Genomic DNA, 19,811 nt, shown 5'->3' with positions numbered 1-19,811 from the left:
TCAGAGAGAGAGCACAAGCAGGGGGAGTGGCAGGCAGAGGGACAGGGAGAAGCAGACTCCCCACTGAGCAGGGAGTCCCATGCGGGACTCGATGCCCGGACCCCAGGATCAGGACCCAAGCTGAAGGCAGACGCCCAACCGACCGAGCCACCCAGGCGTCCCTATATGATCTATTTTGAATTAGTTTTTGTATAGGTTAAGAATTAAGGATCAAAGCTCCTTCCCCCTGCCAAACGGATGTCCAGCTGGTCCAGCTTCATTTGTTAAAAAGCCTGTCTTTTCCTCATTGAATTATCCGGACTCCTTTGTCTCAAATCAATTGACTGTATATGTGTGGATCTATTTCTGGACTCTCTTCTGTTCCATAAATGTTTTGATATATGGAATGTTTCTATTCTTATGCTAATATTACACTGTGTTATAAGTCCTCTGATACCATTCTTTTTTTTTTTTAAGATCTATTTATTTATTTGACAGAGAGAGATAGCGAGAGCAGGAACACAAGCAGGGGGAGCGGGAGAGGGAGAAACAGGCTTCCCATGGAGCAGGGAGCCCGATGCGGGGCTCGATCCCAGGACCCTGGGATCTTGTCCTGAGCCGAAGGCGGACGCCTAACGATTGAGCCGCTCAGGCGCCCCTGATCCCATTCTTCTTTTTCAAAATTTACATTGGCTAGTCTAGGTCCTTTGAATTTCTGTATTCATTTTAGAATCAGCCTCTCAATTTCTACCCATAAAGCCTGCTGAGATTTTGATTGATTGAGATTCTTTTGTGAATCTATAAAATTGAATCTCATTCTCCAAATGAAAAGGCTTAGAAACAGCATACGTTTTTTAAAAATATGTATTTGTTTGTTTGTTTGACAGAGAGAGAGTGCCCAAGCAGGGGGAGTGGCAGGCAGAGAGAGAGGGAGAAGCAGAGAGGGAGAAGCAGGCTCCCTGCTGAGCCCAAAGCAGGGCTCGATCACAGGACCCTGTGATGATGACCTGAGCCAAAGGCAGACGCTTAACCGACTGAGCCACCCAGGCATCCCAACAATATACGTTTTAATCAAATTTCTGGAATATATAATTATGAACTGTAGCCATGGGGCAACCAGTGTAATCTGAACAATTATTAAACTTAAATCCTTATTAAAAAATTAGTGTTGGTGAGGATGTGGAGAAATGGGAACTTTTTTGCTTCGCTGGTGGGGATGTAAAATGGTATGGGAGGGCGCCTGGGTGGCTCAGTTGGTTAAGCGACTACCTTCGGCTCAGGTCATGGTCCTGGAGTCCCGGGATCGAGTCCCGCATCGGGCTCCCTGCTCGGCAGGGAGTCTGCTTCTCCCTCTGACCCTCCTCCCTCTCATGCTCTCTGTCTCTCATTCTCTCTCTCTCAAATAAATAAATAAAATCTTTAAAAAAAAAATGGTACGGGAACTATGGAAAACAGTTCGGTAATTCCTCAGAAAGTTAAATACAGAACTAGCATATGATCCAGCAATTCCACTCCTAGGTATATATCCAAAAAAATGGAAAGAAGGGACCCAAACAGATAGGTGTACACCAGTGTTTATAACAGCATTATTCACAGTAGCCAAAAGGCAGAAACAACCCAAATATTCATCAACAGATGCATGGGTAAACAAAATGTGGTCTATACATATAATGGAATTTTAGTCAGCCATAAAAAGGAAGGAAGTTTTGACACATGCTACGGCATGGATGAACCTTGAAGACATGATGCTACCTGATGTAAGCCGGACACAAAAGGATGAATATTGTATTATTCCACTTATATGAAGTACCTAGAATAGGGAAATTCTTAGAGACAGAAAGTAGAATAGAACAGAGGTTACCAGGGGTGGGAAAGGGAAATGGAGAATTATTGTTTGTGGTACAGAGATTATGTTGGGGATGATGAAAAAGATGGATAGTAGTGATGGTTACACAACATTGTGAATGCATTTAAGGCCACTCAATTGTACATTTATAAATGGTTACAATGCTAAATATCATGCTATGTATATTTTACCAAAATAAAAAAGTAAACCCTTATTAATAAATTAATGGCATATATTCAGTTACGTTTAAAAATGGAATAGTGTAAGCATGGGCCAGAACTGGGTTCCTGATTTTAATCTTTTTAAAATGTGCCCCATCGGGGCACTTGGGTGGCTCAGTCGTTAAGCGTCTGCCTTGGGCTCAGGTCATGATCCCAGGGTCCTGGGACTGAGCCCCACATCGGGCTCCCTACTCCATGGAGAGCCTGCTTCTCCCTCTTCCTCTGCCTGCTGCTCTCCCTGCTTGTGCTGTGTGTGTGTGTCAAATAAATTAATAAATAAATAAAAATCTTTAAAAAAAAAGTTTAAAAAATGTGCCCCATTATCTTAGTTTGTACTGGGGCTCACCAGGGCAACAATGTGTCTCTTGAAATCACCTGTGAGTCCATCTCTCAATCAGTCAACAGATATTTATTTAGCATCTAGTATTGGTCAAGCACTGTTCTAAATGCTGGGATGGGGCGCCTGGGTGGCTCAGTTGGTTAAGCGACTGCCTTCGGCTCAGGTCATGATCCTGGAGTCCCTGGATCCTGGAGTCCCTGGATCGAGTCCCGCATCGGGCTCCCTGCTCGGCAGGGAGTCTGCTTCTCCCTCTGACCTTCCTCCTTCTCATGCTCTCTGTATCTCATTCTCTCTGTCTCAAATAAATAAATAAAATCTTTAAAAAATAAAAATAAAAATAAATGCTGGGATGGTGGTGTGGGAAGAATAGCCACGAACAAAACAAAGTCCTTGCACTCAGGGAGCTTACATTCTACTTGGAAGATACAGGTAATAGATCAAGTTCAGAGGCAATGTATCAAGTAGAGATAAGTGTAATGAAGAAAAGGGATTATTTGACAATATTTTGTTAAGAAATTTTGTATCTATGTTCATGTCGGATACTGGTCCACGTGTTCTCTCCTTGTGATAGCTATGGTTTTGGTGTCAGGGAAATGCTGGCCTTATAAAATGAGCTGGAAAGTGTCTCCTCTTCTGCTTCTGAAAGAATTTGTGTAGAATTGGTATTATCTCTTCCTCAGCTTTGATAGAATTCACCAACTGGACCTGGCATTCCCTTTGTGGGAAGGTTTTAATTTATGGATTCAATTTCTTTAATAGACATAGGACTATTCTGTATTTTTTATTTCTTCTTGAATCGGTTCCGGTAATTTGTGTCTTTTAATTTGTCCATTTCACATAGATCACTGAATATATTACATAAAGTGTTCAAAATATTTACTTGCTATCCTTTTTAATCTTTTTTTTTTTTAAAGATTCTATTTACTTATTTGTCAGAAAGAGAGAGAGAGCACAAGCAGGGAGAGCAGCAGGCAGAGGGAGAAGCAGGCTCTCCTCTGAGCAGGGAGTTGATGCCGGACTCGATCCCAGGACCCTGGGATCATGACTTGAGCTGAAGGCAGACGCTCAACCAACTGAGCCACCCAGGCGTCCCCCTTTCTTTTATCTTTAAAAAAGATTTAAATAATAATAAAAAATCATATATTTATCCACATAGTTATCATTTCTGGTGTATTTCATTCCTTTTTGTAGACCCACACTTCCATCTGATGTCATTTTCCTTCCACCTGAAGGACTTCTTAACATTTTTTTGCCTAACATTTCTTATGGTGTGAATTTTATGTCTTAAAAAGTCTTTGTCAACATCTTTGAACATCTTTTGCTGGGTACAGAATTCTACTATGCTGACAGCTTTTCTGTTTCAACACTTTAAAGATGTTGCTTCACCGTTTTCTTGCTTGCTTTGTTACCAGCGAGAAATCTGTTGCCATCCTTATCTTTATTTCTCTATACATAATGAATCTACTTTTTTTTCCTGACTGCTTCCAAGCTTTTCCTTTAATCGCTGGTTTTGAACAATTTGATTATGATGTGGCTTCATTTTGAGTTTTTTCCCCCCATGTTTCTTGTGCTTGAGGGAAGTTGAACTTCTTGGATCTATGAGCTTACAGTTGTCATTAATTTAGAAAATCTTTAGCTATTATTTCTCCAAATATCATCTGTCCCACTCTCCTCATTCAGGAACTCCAATCACACATGTCTCAGGCCACTTGAGGTTGTCTCAGCTCATTGATGCACTTTTCAGTTTTTGTATTCTTTTTCTCTGTTTCATTTTGGATAGTTTCTTTTATCAAAGATATAAAGATATAAAACTTGATATCTTCAAATTCATTAATCTTTTCTTCTGCAGTGTTTAATCTATTAATCCCATTCAGCATATTTATCATCTCAGACATTGTAGTTCTCATCCCAGGAAATTTGATATGGGAATTTTTGTATCTTATATGTCTCTTCTTAGCTTTTTAAACATATGGAATAGTTATATTTTTAAATGTTCTTATCTGCCAATTCTAACATCTGTTCATTCTGGCTCAGTTTTAACTGACTGATTTTTCTTTTCCCTATGGGTCATATTTTCCCACATTTTTGCATGTTTGTCATCTTTCGTTGGATACCAGGCATATGAATTTTACTTTTTGGGGCACTAGAATATTTTTGTATCCCTATAAATATTCTTGACTTGTGTTTTGGGACACAGTTAAATTACTCTGAAATGGTTTGATCCTTTTGAGTTTTGCTTTTAAGATTTTGAGAGGTTTTTTTCTCACACCAACCAATTCTCTGACACCAACTGAATGTCCAACTATTCATTTCAGTTCTGACACTATTTGCAGTTAGCACAGACCTCACAGGTTAAGGGCTTAGTCTGACAAGACTGTTCCCCCTTCAGATGCCAGTTGCAGATGGGATGCCCAAGCTACCCACATTTCTGCCTGGCCTTCTACAAATTTGGGGGGTTCCCATGGCCCCCCTCCCTCAGGTTCAATAATTTAGTAGAACTCAGAAGAGCTCAGGAAAGTACTTTACTTAGAATTACTGGTGTATTATAAAGGACATAACTTAGGAACAGCCAGATAGAGGAGATACATAGGGGAAGGTATGGGGGTTAAAGAGCTTCCATGCACTCTCTGGACACACCACCTTCCTAGCACTGGGTGTTCACCACTCTGGAAGAACTCTGCATCCTGTTGTTTAGGAGTTTTTACGGAAATCTCATTATGTAGGCACGACTGATTAAATCACTGGCCATTGGTAATTAACTCAACCTCTAGTCCTTCTCCTTTTTTTCAGGGTTGGGGGTGGGGCTAACAGTTCTAATCCTCTAATCACATGGTTGGCTCTTCTGGCTACCAGCTCCCATCCTGAAGCTATTAAGGGGCCCACCAACAGTCACCTCATTAGCCCAAATTTGAGTATCACTTTAAGGGCTCATTATGAATAACAAAAAACATTCCTATCATTCAGTAAATCGCAAAGGTTTTATGAGCTCTGTGCCAGGAACCAGGACAAAGGCTAAATATATATTTTTGATTATACCACAGATCTATTAGATGTGACCAGAGCAGCATTTAGTTTGGGGCTAATTATTCCTCACTACTGAGGCAAGACCCATCTAGGACCCAATGTCCCCATGTATTATGAAGTCTTTCATTCTGACGTGGGAAAAAACACTATCTTTGGCCCATAAATATCAGTTAGGTCAAGGTGGTCAATAGTATTATTCAGGTCTTCTATATACCTACTGTTATTTTCTGTACCTGTTTTTATCAATTCCTGAGAGATGAGTGCTGAAGTCCCTAATTGTGGATTTTTCTGTTTCTCCTTTTGGTTCTGTCAGTCTTTGCTTCATGTGTTTAGAAACTCTTACTGAATGCATACAATTAGGACTTCTATGTTTTCTTGATGATATAACCCCTTTACAACTATAAAATGTCTCTCTTTATCCCTGGTAGTATTTCTTGTTCCAAAGAGAGGTATAGCACTCAACTGCCAGGTCAAATGACTAACATCACAGCTCCAGGTAAGCCCCCCTTCCCTCCATCTCTACCTTAGATTCAAGTCCACATCACAAAAATTACTGAGATTAGCTTCCCCACCTTCCAGGCATGATGGACCTCAAAACAAAGATTCAGCTGAATTGTGGAGAAAATAAAGGTTCTGCTTTCTCAACACTGTTGGGATTACTGCATGGATGGAAGGACTGATGGATAGATGGATGGATGCTCTTTAATGTCATAGACAATTCCTCCTGTGTTCCCCGTTTGTCAGCTTCCTCCCCAGCAGCAGCTTCTCTCTTGACTTCTAAACCATTCTCAACCAGCAACTCTCCCAGATTCTCTCACACATCCTCTTCCGGCCAGGTCCTCCATGCTCTGCCCAGCAAAGTCCCTACTCCCTCTGATCAATCTTCTGAGGACCCCAGAAGCTCCCTGAATGCCGCAATGAAGTCATTTTGCATCCTGATCTCAGCCCACCCCTTGGACAGCTCCCTCTCCAGTTCTCATTGTCAACTGCTCCAAACCCAAACCTCCTTTGGCCTCTACACCCATGCACACCTTCAACAAAGCACCTGGTCTCCCACTCCCCCCCAAAAAAGAGACCAAGGAAGAGGTTCTCAAACCTCACAAGACCTCAGCAGTGCTAAGGCCCCATGACATCACAAGCTAACCATGCAGTCCTTGATTCAACCAAATTTATTTTAGCTACTATCATTGTGTACTTACTCTACTGAAACCTTTACATTCGATAGTTATTTATCTGTCACAACTACCGACTGAAAGAGGTGTGATTATTCACACTTTATAGATTAGGAAATTGAGGCTCAGGGAAGTTAAATCATTTATCCAATCAGACAGCTAGTAAGGGACAGAGCAGGGATTCTCTCTGAAACATCACTTTTACTCAATAGTACGTTAAAACATTTTTAAGATAGATAAGATTTGGGGGGCCTGGGTGGCTCAGTCGGTTGAGCATCTGCCTTCGGCTCAGGTCATGATCTCAGGGTCCTGGGATCGAGTCTCGCATTGGGCTCCCTGCCCAGCTGGGGGTCTGCTTCTCCCTCTGCCCCTAACCCTGCTCGTGCTCTCTTTCTCTTTCTCAAATAAATAAAATCTTTAAAAAAAAAAGATAAATTTACTTTAAATAAAAAAATAAAAGTAAAAGAATAAATAACAGTGTAAAATAAATTTCAACCATAAAGTAATATTGACAGGATATAATCCAAGTATATCATTCATTACACTAAACGTGGGGGACTGAAGTGCTTGCAATAAAAGGTAAATTATGAGATTAGGTTAAAAAAAAACCAGCCAAAAATAGTGTAATACTGGCATAAAAACAGAAATATGGACTGATTGGAATAGAATTGAGACCCCAGAGGGGCTCCTGAGTGGCTTAGTAGGTTAAGTGTCCAACTCTTGGTTTCGGCTCAGGTTGTGATCTTATGGGTCATGAGATGGAGCCCCAAGCAGGGCTCCATGCTCAGCTCAGTGTAGAGTCTACTGGGGATTCTCTGTCTCCTCTCCCTCTGCCCCTCCCTGTGCTCTCTCTCTCAAATAAAGAAATAAATCTCAAAAAAAAAAAAAAAGAATTGAGAACCCAGAAAAAACTCTCACACATATGGACAATGGATTTTCAACAAGTGTCAAGACCATTCAATGGGGAAAGGACAGTCTTTTCAACAGATGGTGTTGGGGAAACTGAATATCCACATGCAAAAGAATGAAGTCAGACCCTCAACTTACATTATATACAAAAATTAACTCAAAATGGATCAAAGATAAATCTAAATTTTTAAGGAAAGCCTATACCAATATGAACAGAATTATAATATCACATTGAAAGATGCTTTAAAAATGGAACAGGGGTGGGCGCCTGGGTGGCTCAGTTGGTTAAGCGACTGCCTTCGGCTCAGGTCATGATCCTGGAGTCCCGGGATCGAGTCCCGCATCGGGCTCCCTGCTTGGCAGGGAGCCTGCTTCTCCCTCTGACCCTCCCCCCTCTCATGTGCTCTCTGTCTCTCATTCTCTCTGTCTCAAATAAATAAATAAAATCTTAAAAAAAAATGGAACAGGGGAATCTGGGTGGCTCAGTTGGTTGAGCATCTGACTCATGATTTCAGCTCAAGTCATGATCTCAGGGGTGTGAGACAAGAGTCCCACATCGGGCCCTGTGCTGGTCGTGGAGCAGCTTAAGATTAAGATTCTCTCTCTCCTCCTCCCTCTGCCCCTGCCCCCCATGCACTCAAATGCTCTCTCTCCCTCCCTCTCTCTCAGAATAAATAAATAAATAAATAAATAAATAAATAAATAAATAAGGAACAAATAGTTATCTCAGGTTTTGGGATGGCTAGACAAAATAACATAAAATGGTCATGTATCCCCAAATTAATAGATACATTTCATATAATTTAAATTAGAATTCTAACTAGTTTTCTCTTTTAAATGGTTTAAATGATCCTAATGCTTATTTTGAAGAATACTACGCCTGGGAATAGTCAAAATATATAAAAAGGAATAGTGAGGGGGCCTTGCCTTCCCGGAAAGAAGCCATTATAAGGACACTATGATCAGGAGCACCTGGGTGGCTCAGTCAGTTAAGTGTCTGCCTTCAGCTCAGGGCATGATCCCAGGGTCCTGGGATCGAGCCCCGCATCAGGCTCCCTGCTCACTGGGAGCCTGCTGCTCCCCCTGCTTGTGCTCTTTCTCTCTCTGTCAAATAAATAAATAGAATCTTAAAAAAAAAAAAAAAGAAGAAGAAGAAAAGGACACTATGATCAAATCAATATAGTATTTGCAAAGAAGTAGAGAAATTTATGGAGCCAAATCAGGGACATAGACCTGGGTCCCAATCCATTTTTAGGATTAATATATGACACATAGGGTATTCTGATTCAGCAGGAAAGAGCTGAATTATGTAATGAGAGGTGCCAGCACACAGCTCACTGCTAATCTGGACCAAAATAAATTCCAGAAGGATCAAACACTTAAATGTTAAAAATAACATAATAAAAACCTCATAAGAAACTTGAAAAGATGAGAAGACCGTCTTAACCAAGGCTGCAAACCCAGAACTTATCGTGGGAAGGATTGCCGTCTTTGATCTAATAAAAAACCCTTAAAGGTACCCATGCCAAAGATGTCAACCACAAAGTAAAGAGACAATTGATAGATTTGTTTTTTTAAAAAGATTTTATTTATTTATTTGACAGAGAAAGACACAGCGAGAGAGGAAACACAAGCAGGGGGAGTGGGAGAGGGAGAAGCACTGACTCCTGTGGAACAGGGAGCCCGATGCGGGGCTCGATCCCAGAACCCTGGGATCACGACCTGAGCCGAAGGCAGACACTTAACGACTGAGCCACCCAGGCGCCCCAAGAATAGAAATATTTTTAAGCAAAAAGTATATTTACGGTGAAATAAAACTTTTTAAAAAATTAGTTTATGGGGGCGCCTGGGTGGCTCAGTCGTTAAGCGTCTGCCTTCAGCTCAGGTCATGATCCCAGGGTCCTGGGATCGGCCCCACATCAGGCTCCCTGCTCAGCCAGGAGCCTGCTTCTCCCTCTCCCTCTGCCCCCCCCACTTGTGATCTCTTTCTCTCTCTGTGTCAAATAAATAAATAAAATCTTCATAAAAAATTAGTTTATGTATTTGGAAGAGAGAGAGAGAGGACACACGTGTGAGTGAGTGCAGGGGGGAGGGGCAGAGGGAGAGGGGAGAAAGAACCCCAAGCCGACTCCATGCTGGGTGTGGAGCCCGATGCGAGGCTTGATCCCAGGATCCTGAATCATGACCTGAGCCAAAACCAAGAGTTGGACACTTACCTGACTAAGCCACCCAAGCACCCCATGAGGTGAAATAAAACTTTGAAAAGCCTTCCTGAACCCTCCATCTTCAGGATGGTTCTAGGCAGAGCCCAAGTCAACCTTCTGGCTCAGAAGATCACCTGACACGCAAAAGTGTGTTTATTAGGACAAATGGAGTAAGCACCAGATAAATGCTACCTAATAACAACAAGGAAAGTCCAACTTGTTTAGTTCAGGTAAGAAAATCTCACATGAACTTTAAGATGACAGACAGTACTTAAAGGATCTCCTGCCCAGCAGTCACTGTTGTAGCCACACAGACAACTGCCCAAGGCTCTCTGCTGAGGTGGGGTCTGTGCTCCTGGGGTCCCTGCCCCATTTGCTCTGGGTTTCCTAGCAGGGCTGGCAGTGGGTTGGACAGAGGATTGGAAGGTAGGGTCTGTGTTCAAATGATGTCTCAGCTAATCCTTGGTTCTATGGCTTGGTTAAGTCCCCAAACTCTGAGCCTTCATGGTTTACCTGTCAAAGGGGTATAGCACCTGACCCCATTCGAGGGTTATTGTGGGGTCAGATTCATTTCTCCAGCAAATGTTCATTGAAAGCCTCCTTTTTTTTTTTTTTAAGATTTTTTATTTATTTATTTGACAGAGAGAGATACAGCGAGAGAGGGAATACAAGCAGGGGGAATGGGAAAGGGAGAAACAGGCTTCCCGCGGAGCAGGGAGCCTGATGGGGGGCTCGATCCCAGGACCCTGGGATCATGACCTGAGCCGAAGGCAGACGCTTAACGACTGAGCCACCCAGGCGCCCCGAGAGCCTCCTTTTTGCAGGCACTGGGGAAATAGGGACAGACAATGCAGAAATGTCCCTGGACCCAAAGAGCCTGAATTTGGGAAGGTGGGGAGGGAAACAGACATGTCACCAGATGACAAGCAACCTGGGCTGTGAGGTCCAGAGGAAGAGTCATCTGAGCTGAGAAAGCATTATCACACTATCGAGATGGCAAAGAGGAAAAGCAGAGAAAGGTCAGAGGAAGGACTCCAGGTGGGAAGGGAAGTGTCCTGGACCTCCTGTGAGAGGCATCAGCCCTTGTCTCTCTCTAGCCTCTAGGGGGCCTCTCTATCTCCCCACCCCCCTCTCTTTTCTTTCTCTCACCTATGTACTCCTCCCTCCCCATGTATGATCCTGCCAAACCCACAAGTCATTCTGTATCTTTCACAATATTTTATATAATTTTATTTTTTTTAAGATTTTATTTATTTGACAGAGAGAGAGAGACAGCGAGAGAGGGACCACAAGCTGGGGGAGTGGGAGAGGGAGAAGCAGGCTCCCTGATGAGCAGGAAGCCCGATGTGGGGCTTGATCCCAGGACCCCAGGATCATGACCCAAGCCAAAGGCAGACACTTAACCAACTGAGCCACCCAGACGCCCCAATATTTTCTATATTTTTAAATAAAAATGATTGAACATAAACGCTGAATCATTTTCCTGTAATAGACTTGTATTAAAGGATTCAGGGCTTTCTGTAAAAAAGATATAATAATTGAAAGATTTATCATTATGAACCAATATATCACAAGACTGTATATGTCAATGACAACTAAAAATAATCTCCATCTGATTCAGACATGTGAAGAGAGAAAAGATTAAAAGAAGGGAAATGAAGGGCCCCTGGGTGGCGCATCAGTTAAGCATCCAACTCTTGGTTTTGGCACAGGTTGTGATTTCAAGGTCATAGGATGGAGCCCCAAGTTGGGCTCCACGCTCAGCACAGAGTCTGCTTGAGATTCTCTCTCCCTCTCCCTCTGCCCCTCTTTCTCATGCAATCTTTTTCTTTAAAATAAATAATTTTAAAAGATTTTATTTATTTGTCCGAGAGAGTGCACACAAGCAGGGGGAGCAGCAGAGGGAGAAACAGGCTCCCTGATGAGCAAGGAGTCCAATGCAGGACTTGATCCCAGGACCCCAGGATTATGACCTGAGCTGAAAGCAGACACTTAACTGACTGAGCCACCCAGGCACTCTTCACTTCCTTTTAAAAAAAAATATTTATTTAGGGACTCCTGGGTGGCTCAGTCGGTTAGGCGTCCTTTGCCTCAGATCGTGATCTCAGGGTCCTAAAATCAAGCCCCATGTCAGACTCCCTGCTCAGTGGGGAGTCTCTCTCTCTCCCCTTGCCCCTCCCCTCTTTGTGTGCATGCGCGCACGTGCTCTCTCTCTAATAAATAAAATCTTAGAAAAAGGAAATAAACAAGTTCAATGCCAATTAAAAGCCAATTACTGAGAATTAAATATGACAAGTATTTAATATTTAGAAGTTACCCCTTCTTAAAGTGAAAATGTAAAACATACAAAGCATTGGGGCACCTGGGTGGCTCAGTCAGTTGAGCATCTGCCTTCGGCTTGGGTCCTGATCTCAGGGTCCTGGGATCGAGCCCCGTGTGGGGCTCTCTGCTCAGCAGGGAGCCTGCTTCTCCCTCTCCCTCTGTGCTCTCTCTCTCTCTAATAAATAAATAAAATCTTTTTTAAAAACCATACAAAGCATTAATTGGCCTACTTGATAGTCTTGACAATTATTTTGTGACAAATACTCTAGATGTAAAAACCTCTCTTTCATTTTACATTGACCTTGATCAAATTGTTGAAAGGGTGTCCGCAAGCAACTCCAACTTGGGCATATATCCTTCATATAAGCCCATTTCCTTTTTTTAATGAGGAGAATCTTTTATCTGCTTGTTCTGATTTTGGCTTTGCTGTTGAAATCAATATTGTTAATTTATATTTCAGATCAGTTTCTGGTTTCCTGTTGGAAGTATTTCACAACATTCATGTCTTTTTCGTCTCTTTGCATTTCTCCCCTTGAAGTTTTTGCAAGGAACTGTAGCCTACAGCTAATATATATATATCTTTTAATCTTTAATTTTATTTTGAGCAGGTTCCGTACCCAACATGGGGCTCAAATACAACCCAGGGATCAAGAGCTGTATGCTCTACCAACTGAGCCAGCTGGGTGCCCCACCTACAGCTGATACTTAAATGCTGGAATATTCCAGTGAACATTATTGTGTGGTATTTGAATAATGTAACATTTGGATCTCCTAGCAGGATGTGCAGTACTATACGGAACCCCATGTCAAAATGACCAATTTAAGGACTTATTTTACTTCCAAAAGGTGTTAGCTCTTGGAACACCATTCATAGGATTTGTATGAAGGATACTTTGCATATAGACTTATTAGTATGTAAGTTGTAGGAATGATTCACCGACGTGGTCTATCCATGTAATGGAAAGTTATTCAGCCTTAAAAAGGAATGAAATCTGACACCTGCTACAACATGGATAAATCTTAAAAACATTATTCTAAGTGAAGTAAACCAGATGCAAAAAGACAGATATCATACGATTCCACTTACATGAGTTACCGAGAGCAGTTAAATTCTTAGAGAGAGAAAGTAAAATAGTGGTTATGAGAGGCTGGGGAGAGGGGGGAATGGGGAGTTATTGGGTAATAGGGGATTGTTGGGGATGAGGAAAACATTCTGGAGACGGATGGTGGTGATGGTTGCACAAAAATGTAAATATACTTAATACCATTGAACTGTACACTTAAAAATGGTTAAAATGTTAAATTTTATGTTATGTATATTTTACCAGAATTAAAACAAACAAAAACGAATGCCTCACTGTTAGCAGAGACCGGGCCACGAACCCATACTTGCAACATGGAAGCAACTATAAGCGAAACTAATTTCATCATGGTGACTTCTCCCTCATGTACTCCTATTTCTGCATTTGCTGTCAACTTGACATCAGTGTGTTAACGATTGCCCATTAAGCATTAATGTGCCCATGTTGACTGCTAAACTTTAACCACTGTAGGAGAATTATAAGACTTCTTCCTGATTTTGGGGGGTGGGAGGGGCAGAGGGAGAGGGAGAAAGAGAGAATCTTCAAGCAGGCTCCATGTCCAGCATGATGTGGGGCTTGATCTCACAACCCTGAGATCATGACCTGAGCTGAAATCAAGAGTTAGACGCTTAACCGACTAAAACACCCAGGCGTCCTGTTTTTCCTGATTTTTTGATGGATCAGGACCAGGCACACAATTTGTGGTGCCCTTGTTTAAAAGTTATTAAGAATTTTAAAGATGACAACAGAATGTTAAACTAAGTGCAGGACCCTTCTAAACTCTGGGCCCTATATAACCCCCTCTTGGCCCTGCTCAAGATTCAGAAAAACACATTTCCTGAGAAATGCTGAGAAGGAATTCCTGGATGGAAATGCTTGGTGTGAAAGCAGAAGTATGTGGCCCGCTGGCCACTGTAGGCATCCTACCACCTTAAAGGGAATCCCCTAGAGAACAAAGCCAACCCACTGAGTTGGTGGTCTGGAGAGACCCTAGGGGTGATGATGCCATCTTTGAGCTACTGGGTTAAGCAGTCTTGGGGCTGCTCTACCTCCAAGGAGGTAAGAAGCTCAGTTTATTAAACCAGTTTATTCTTGGCTTTCTGTTATTTACAACCGAGAGTGTCCAACTGATGCATGTCTTAAAGAAACTTCCTTCCTCGTCCTTACAGCCCCCTCTGGTTCCCCCCCAACCACTATCTTCCTTACAAAAAAATAAATGAAAGCTCATAGTGTATTTGTTTTTTGTTTTTTTGGAGAGAGCAAGTGTGCGCATGCACACGACACAGTGGCGGGGTGGGGGAGAGAATCTTAAGCAGGCTCCATGCCCAGCGTGGAGCCCTATGCAGGGCTTGATCTCATGACCCTGAGATCATGACCTGAGCTGAAATCAAGACTCAGTCGCTTAACCAATTGAGCCACCCAGGCTCAGCCCCACAGCTCATAGTTGTTTGTTTGTTTTATATAATTTTCTTCCATTTTTCATTTAAGCCTCTCTAACATTTCAAACTCAACCTACCCTAAAGGGGTGTCTGCTGCTTCCTCTTCCTCAACCCCTTTACAATCTAGCTTTCACCTACCACCACCTCAGCAAAGAGCCCCTCCTGAACTACTCAGTCCAGTGGGCATTTTCTTGGCCTTGCTCCTGTCTACACTGGTGATTCCCAGACCTGAGCCTTCAGCCCAGGATCCCATGCCAAGCAGCCTTTATCGCCACTTTGAGTTCAGCGAGCATTTCAGTGGACTGGGATCTTATGAGGCGTAACTGCAGTGCGTGCTTTTGGAAAACACAAGTCCATGTTCGTTGCCTCTGAAGAGAGGAGTTCTTGGCATAAGGATCCTCCTCCTGCAGGATCTGAGACCCCCAGAGATTTGGGGCCGGGGTGGAGAACCACAAGCCCCCAACAGGATTGAGGCCCCTGTCTTTGGGTCCCTGCCAGCCACGGCCTTCTCTACCACGCTTTTGGCCACATCTCAGTCTGCAGGCACCTTCAGTCCCTGCCCCATGGCAGTACGAGCAGTTGTACTCTTATGCGTCGTGTCCCCAACAACCTTTGTTCCCTCAGTCATCTTTTTTTAAAATATATATATATATATATATATATTTTAAAGGTTTTATTTATTTATTTGACAGAGAGAGCAGGAACACAAACGGGGGGGGGGTGGGAGAGGGAGAAACAGGCTTCCCGCTGAGCAGGGAACCCAACATAGGGCTCCATCCCAGGACCCTGGGATCATGACCTGAGCCAAAGGCAGACCCTTAACCTACAACCACCCAGACGCCTCTCATTTTTTTCTTTAAGATTCCACGTATAAGTGAGATCATATGATATTTGTCTTTTTTTTTTTAAAGACTTTATTTATTTATTTGACAAAGAGAGACACAGCGAGAGCAGGAACACAAGCAGGGGGAGTGGGAGAGGGAGAAGCAGGCTTCCCGCTGAGCAGGGAGCCCAATGTGGGGCTCGATCCCAGGACCCTGGGATCATGACCTGAGCCGAAGGTAGACGATTAACGCCTGAGCCACCCAGGTGCCCAACAAGTGGAATTCCATCCCCCTGGCCAGAGGCATTGGCTGAGGCAAAGACACATGCCCTAAGATGGTTCACGTTAAGGGAAGCCTAGGACTTTCCTTCCATAGCTGGGTAAGACATTTTTCTCCTTGGACATGGCCTTGGACACAGGTAGGCCCTAGAGCTGGGGCAGCTGTCCTTCGATCATGAGAGAAGCCCACCTTAATGTTGGAGGAAGGCAACCGTGAGGAGGCTGGAGTGGAAAGACAGAAGCTTCGTTGTTGAGGACGCTGACAGTGAAGCCATCCTCAAGCCCTGCATGCCTTTGGACCACATGGACCAAGACATTCCCTCACTGAACCAATTGGAAGCAGAGCACGGTGACACTGTGGGTGGTAGAAATCCTGACTGAAAGCCCTTAGAGAGGCCCACACTGACTGGGCCTCACTCTTGGCCAGATCACACTGTTTTATCGTCGACACTTACCAATCTCCACAGGGATTATTTTTGTTTTGTTTTGTGAACTGCTCTTGTCCATCCCCCTCGAATAGGGATTGCCTCTGTTTTCACTCAAGTTGCTCTGACAGTGAGGCACACAGTTGGTGCTCAATTAATGTTTTTGAATGCCTGATGCCCCGTTCACGAGCTGTTTCTTTTCTCCTTTTTTACTCTCTTTGTTCCTGGAATATCCCCAAGTCCTTTCTCTGGCCAACACTTACTCATCCTCTAAGCTGTAGGCCATATATCAGATGCTCTGGGATCCCTCCATGGATCTGCCTCCTTTGGGCCCCAGCTTTCCTTCCCATCTCAAAAGACTAATCACTCTCTGCAGTAAATATCAGTTCACATCTCTGGCTCCTGGGGAGACCATGTGCTTAATCCATTTGACAGTTTTTAACTGAATGCCTACTATGAGTCAGGCACTATTCTAGAAGGTGGGAAAACAGCACCGGACAAAACAATATAAATACTGTGTTCATGGATCTTACATTCTAGTGAAGGAAAGATAGTTAACAAGTGAGTAAGAAAAACGATCGACAGCTGGTGATCAAGGCTATGTAGGACAATGAGCAAAGGAGGAGGGTGATGAGGTGGGTAGGGGATGGCAGGCTTAACTGGGGAGGTCAGAGGTGGCCTCACTGAGAAGGTGACCTTTGAGCAAAGGCTTGCATGAGGTGAGAGACTGAGCCAGGTGGATAAATGGGGAGAAAATGTTGCAGGTAGGAAACAGCAAAGGACCAGAGAAAGGAACTTCCTGCTATGTCCTGGAAACATGGGGAGGCCATTGTGGCTAGAACATAGTGAGGGGACAGCAGAAGAAGAAGCAGAGTGGTAATGGGATTGCATTTATACAGGGATTTTGAGTTTTATTCTGAGTGACAAACCACTGGTGGATTTTGATCATCAGGGTGACATGGTGTGAATTTATATGTATATATATATTACTTATATAAATAAATAAATTATTTATCTATTAGAGAGAGAGAGCATGTGTGCATGTGCACAAGTGGGAAGAGGGGCAGAGGGAAAAGCAGATTCCCGGACTAGGGGCTAGATCCCAGGACCCTGAGATCATGACCTGAGTCAGATGCTTAACTGACTGAGCCAGCCAGGCACCTGGGTGTGAATTAATATTTTTGAATGATCCCTCTTGTTCCTGTGGATGAGGCTATTGCAATAGTTCTGGGAGAAGATGGTGGTAGTTTGCATCAGAGTGGTAGTGGTGAAGGCAGACAGAAATGATAGAGCCTAGAGTGTCTGCTGACTGGCTGAGTGTGAGAGGAAAATTGGATGACTTCAAGGTTTTTGGTCTGAGAAACTGGATGGATAAAGCATCACTGACAGGGACAAGAAAGATAGTGGGAGGAGACAGTTGGGAAGGAAGACCAGGAGTTTGGTTTTGGACATGATCTCTAGACAACCAGGTAGAGATGCTGAACGGGCAGTGAGGGCTGAGTTGCGGGGAGAGATCTAAGCTGAAGATATGAATTTGAGAAACCTCAGCACATGAATGGTATTTAAAGCCATGAGCCTGCAGGGGATCATGAAGGGAGAGTGTGGAAACAGACATGAAATCCAGGGCTGAACCTGGCGCCCGTGAACATTTAGCGGTCATGGACAGGAAGAGGAACCAGCAAAGGAGATAAGGAGCAGCCACGGAAGTTGGATGAGAACCAGGAGGGTCTGGTATCCTGGAAACAAGGACAAGAGTGTTTCAAGGATGAGACAATGACCAACCATGCCAAATGCCACTGCCAATAGCATTAAGCAGCAGCCATGGGATTAACATGGGTTGCTTGTGACTCTGACAAGGCAGCAGGGACTGAACTAGTGCTAACTGTGATACACAGCAGGCCCTGGATAAACATTTATTGATTTATTGACGGTTATCAGCGAACGGCCAATTTTGACAGTCTTCCGATTTGTCCTGTTCTGGTTTTACCTCCTTCAATCCAAGGACAGTGCCAGCAGGGTGATCTTTCCAAAAGGCAGATAAAATCATTACCCCATTTATATCTTCTGTGCAAATCATGCTGGGATGAATATCTAGAAAGTTGTACATATAAAGAAGGATGCTTGTAGCACTGTTTGTAATAGGGGAAAATCAGAAATAACTTGGAATATTCAAGAACAATTGGTTATGGTAGCTAAGATGCATCTAAACAACAAATCACAATGTAGCCATTGAAGTAGTGCTATAGAGTATTTAGTGACAAGGGTTCAATTTATGTTGCTAAGAAAATGAACTGGGAACAGCACAATATACACAATCAAGAACCTACTTTTGAATTGAACAGACAACACAATAGTCTATAAAGCAGAGGTTGGCAAACATTTTCTGTAAGGGGTCAGACAGTAAATATTTTAGGTTTTGTGGACCATACCCCAGCACAATTATTCAGTCTTAATGTAAAGGCCTCATAGATAAAACATAAATGAGGAGTAGTCGAACCTCATAATTTTCATGTATCACAAAATATTCTTCTTTTGATGTTTTCCCAGCCATTAACAAATATAAAAACCATCCCATTTGCTGTAGGAAAATGAGCAGAGGGTTGGATTTGGCCCACAGGCCAGTTTGCCCACCCCCGTTCTACAAGACAATCAACCAAAATGTTCACTCTAGACATTTTCTTCTGGTGATCTGAGATCATACTTTTCTCCCCTTTATCGTGGTCTGTCTTGGGGGGACAGTTTCCTCCCAGATATGTGCTTGGCTCATTCCTTCACCCCTCTAAAGCTGTGCTCAAGTAATAGACTTACAGCCAGGCTTGCCCTGAGTACTCTATTTAAAACTGCAACCTCCCTACCCATCTCCTTTGGCTTGCACTTTTTTTTGGGGGGGGGGGTGTTCTCATAATACATATCACTTTTTTATATACTAAATAATTTAATTTAATTTTTTATTTTATTTTTTTAAAGATTTTTTTATTTATTTGAGACAGAGAGAATGACAGAGAGACAGCACATGAGAGCGGGGAGGGTCAGAGGCAGCAGCAGGCTCCCTGCCGAGCAGGGAGCCCGATGCGGGACTCGATCCAGGGACTCCAGGATCATGACCTGAGCCGAAGGCAGTCGCTTAACCAACTGAGCCACCCAGGCGCCCATAATTTAATTTTAAATACACTTGTTATCTATATCTCTCTTTCCTCCCAACCCACAAGGCTGTAAGCTCCATGAGGTCAGGCTCCTTTACCATATTCACTAGTGCATTACAGGCTCCTAGAATAATGCCTGGCACCTGCTAGAAGATCACTAAATGTCTGCTGAACGCATGCATGAATATTATTTTTTGAGAAATCTAATATACAAAACAAGCCGAAACATCTGCATCCCCAACCCCAAGGAAGGAAGTCCACAAACCCGACAGGCACAACTTCGGTTCGCAGTCCCGCCCACTTCTCCAGCCTCCCAGTCCCCGCCAGTACCCCCCACCACCGCGCCCCCGGCGCCAAGCACGCGCAGTTCCTCCTGGCGACACCTCCTGCTCCCACTAGGAGACGCCCGAGCCCGGCCGTCCTCGAAGCACAAACCTGGTCCCACGTGACCCGCGCCGTAGCCACGTGACCGGCGTCGCACCCGGTGGGCGTCACGTGACGGACTCCGCTTTCCTCCAATCGTTGTGCGCCTTTCGGGGATTCCGCCCAGGACTCGGACCGAAACTTAAAACACCCCACTCTCCCGCCAGCCAAAAGGCACGG

The 19,811-nt window shown here is 43.6% G+C and overlaps 1 protein-coding gene across 2 annotated transcripts in view; it reads right to left on the bottom strand.

Moving 5' to 3' along the window:
• The window catches only part of RELA (RELA proto-oncogene, NF-kB subunit), a 43,053-nt gene extending 23,269 nt beyond the window's left edge, over positions 1 to 19,784 (bottom strand). The window contains exon 1 of one of the 2 annotated variants that reach the window (XM_064576169.1): positions 19,644 to 19,784. The gene's annotated coding sequence lies outside the window, so the exon portion shown is untranslated. The remainder of the gene's footprint in view (positions 1 to 19,643) is intronic. The other variant, XM_064576170.1, reaches the window with a different exon arrangement.
• Positions 19,785 to 19,811: the final 27 nt, after the last annotated feature.

This window comes from Mirounga angustirostris, unplaced genomic scaffold (assembly GCF_029215605.1).
Source record: "Mirounga angustirostris isolate CCGP_5_RB_7025 unplaced genomic scaffold, mMirAng1.0.hap1 SCAF_13, whole genome shotgun sequence".
NCBI lineage: Eukaryota > Metazoa > Chordata > Mammalia > Carnivora > Phocidae > Mirounga > Mirounga angustirostris.
The sequence above is the reverse complement of the archived record's forward strand: the minus strand, read 5'-3'. Positions and strand labels throughout refer to the sequence as shown.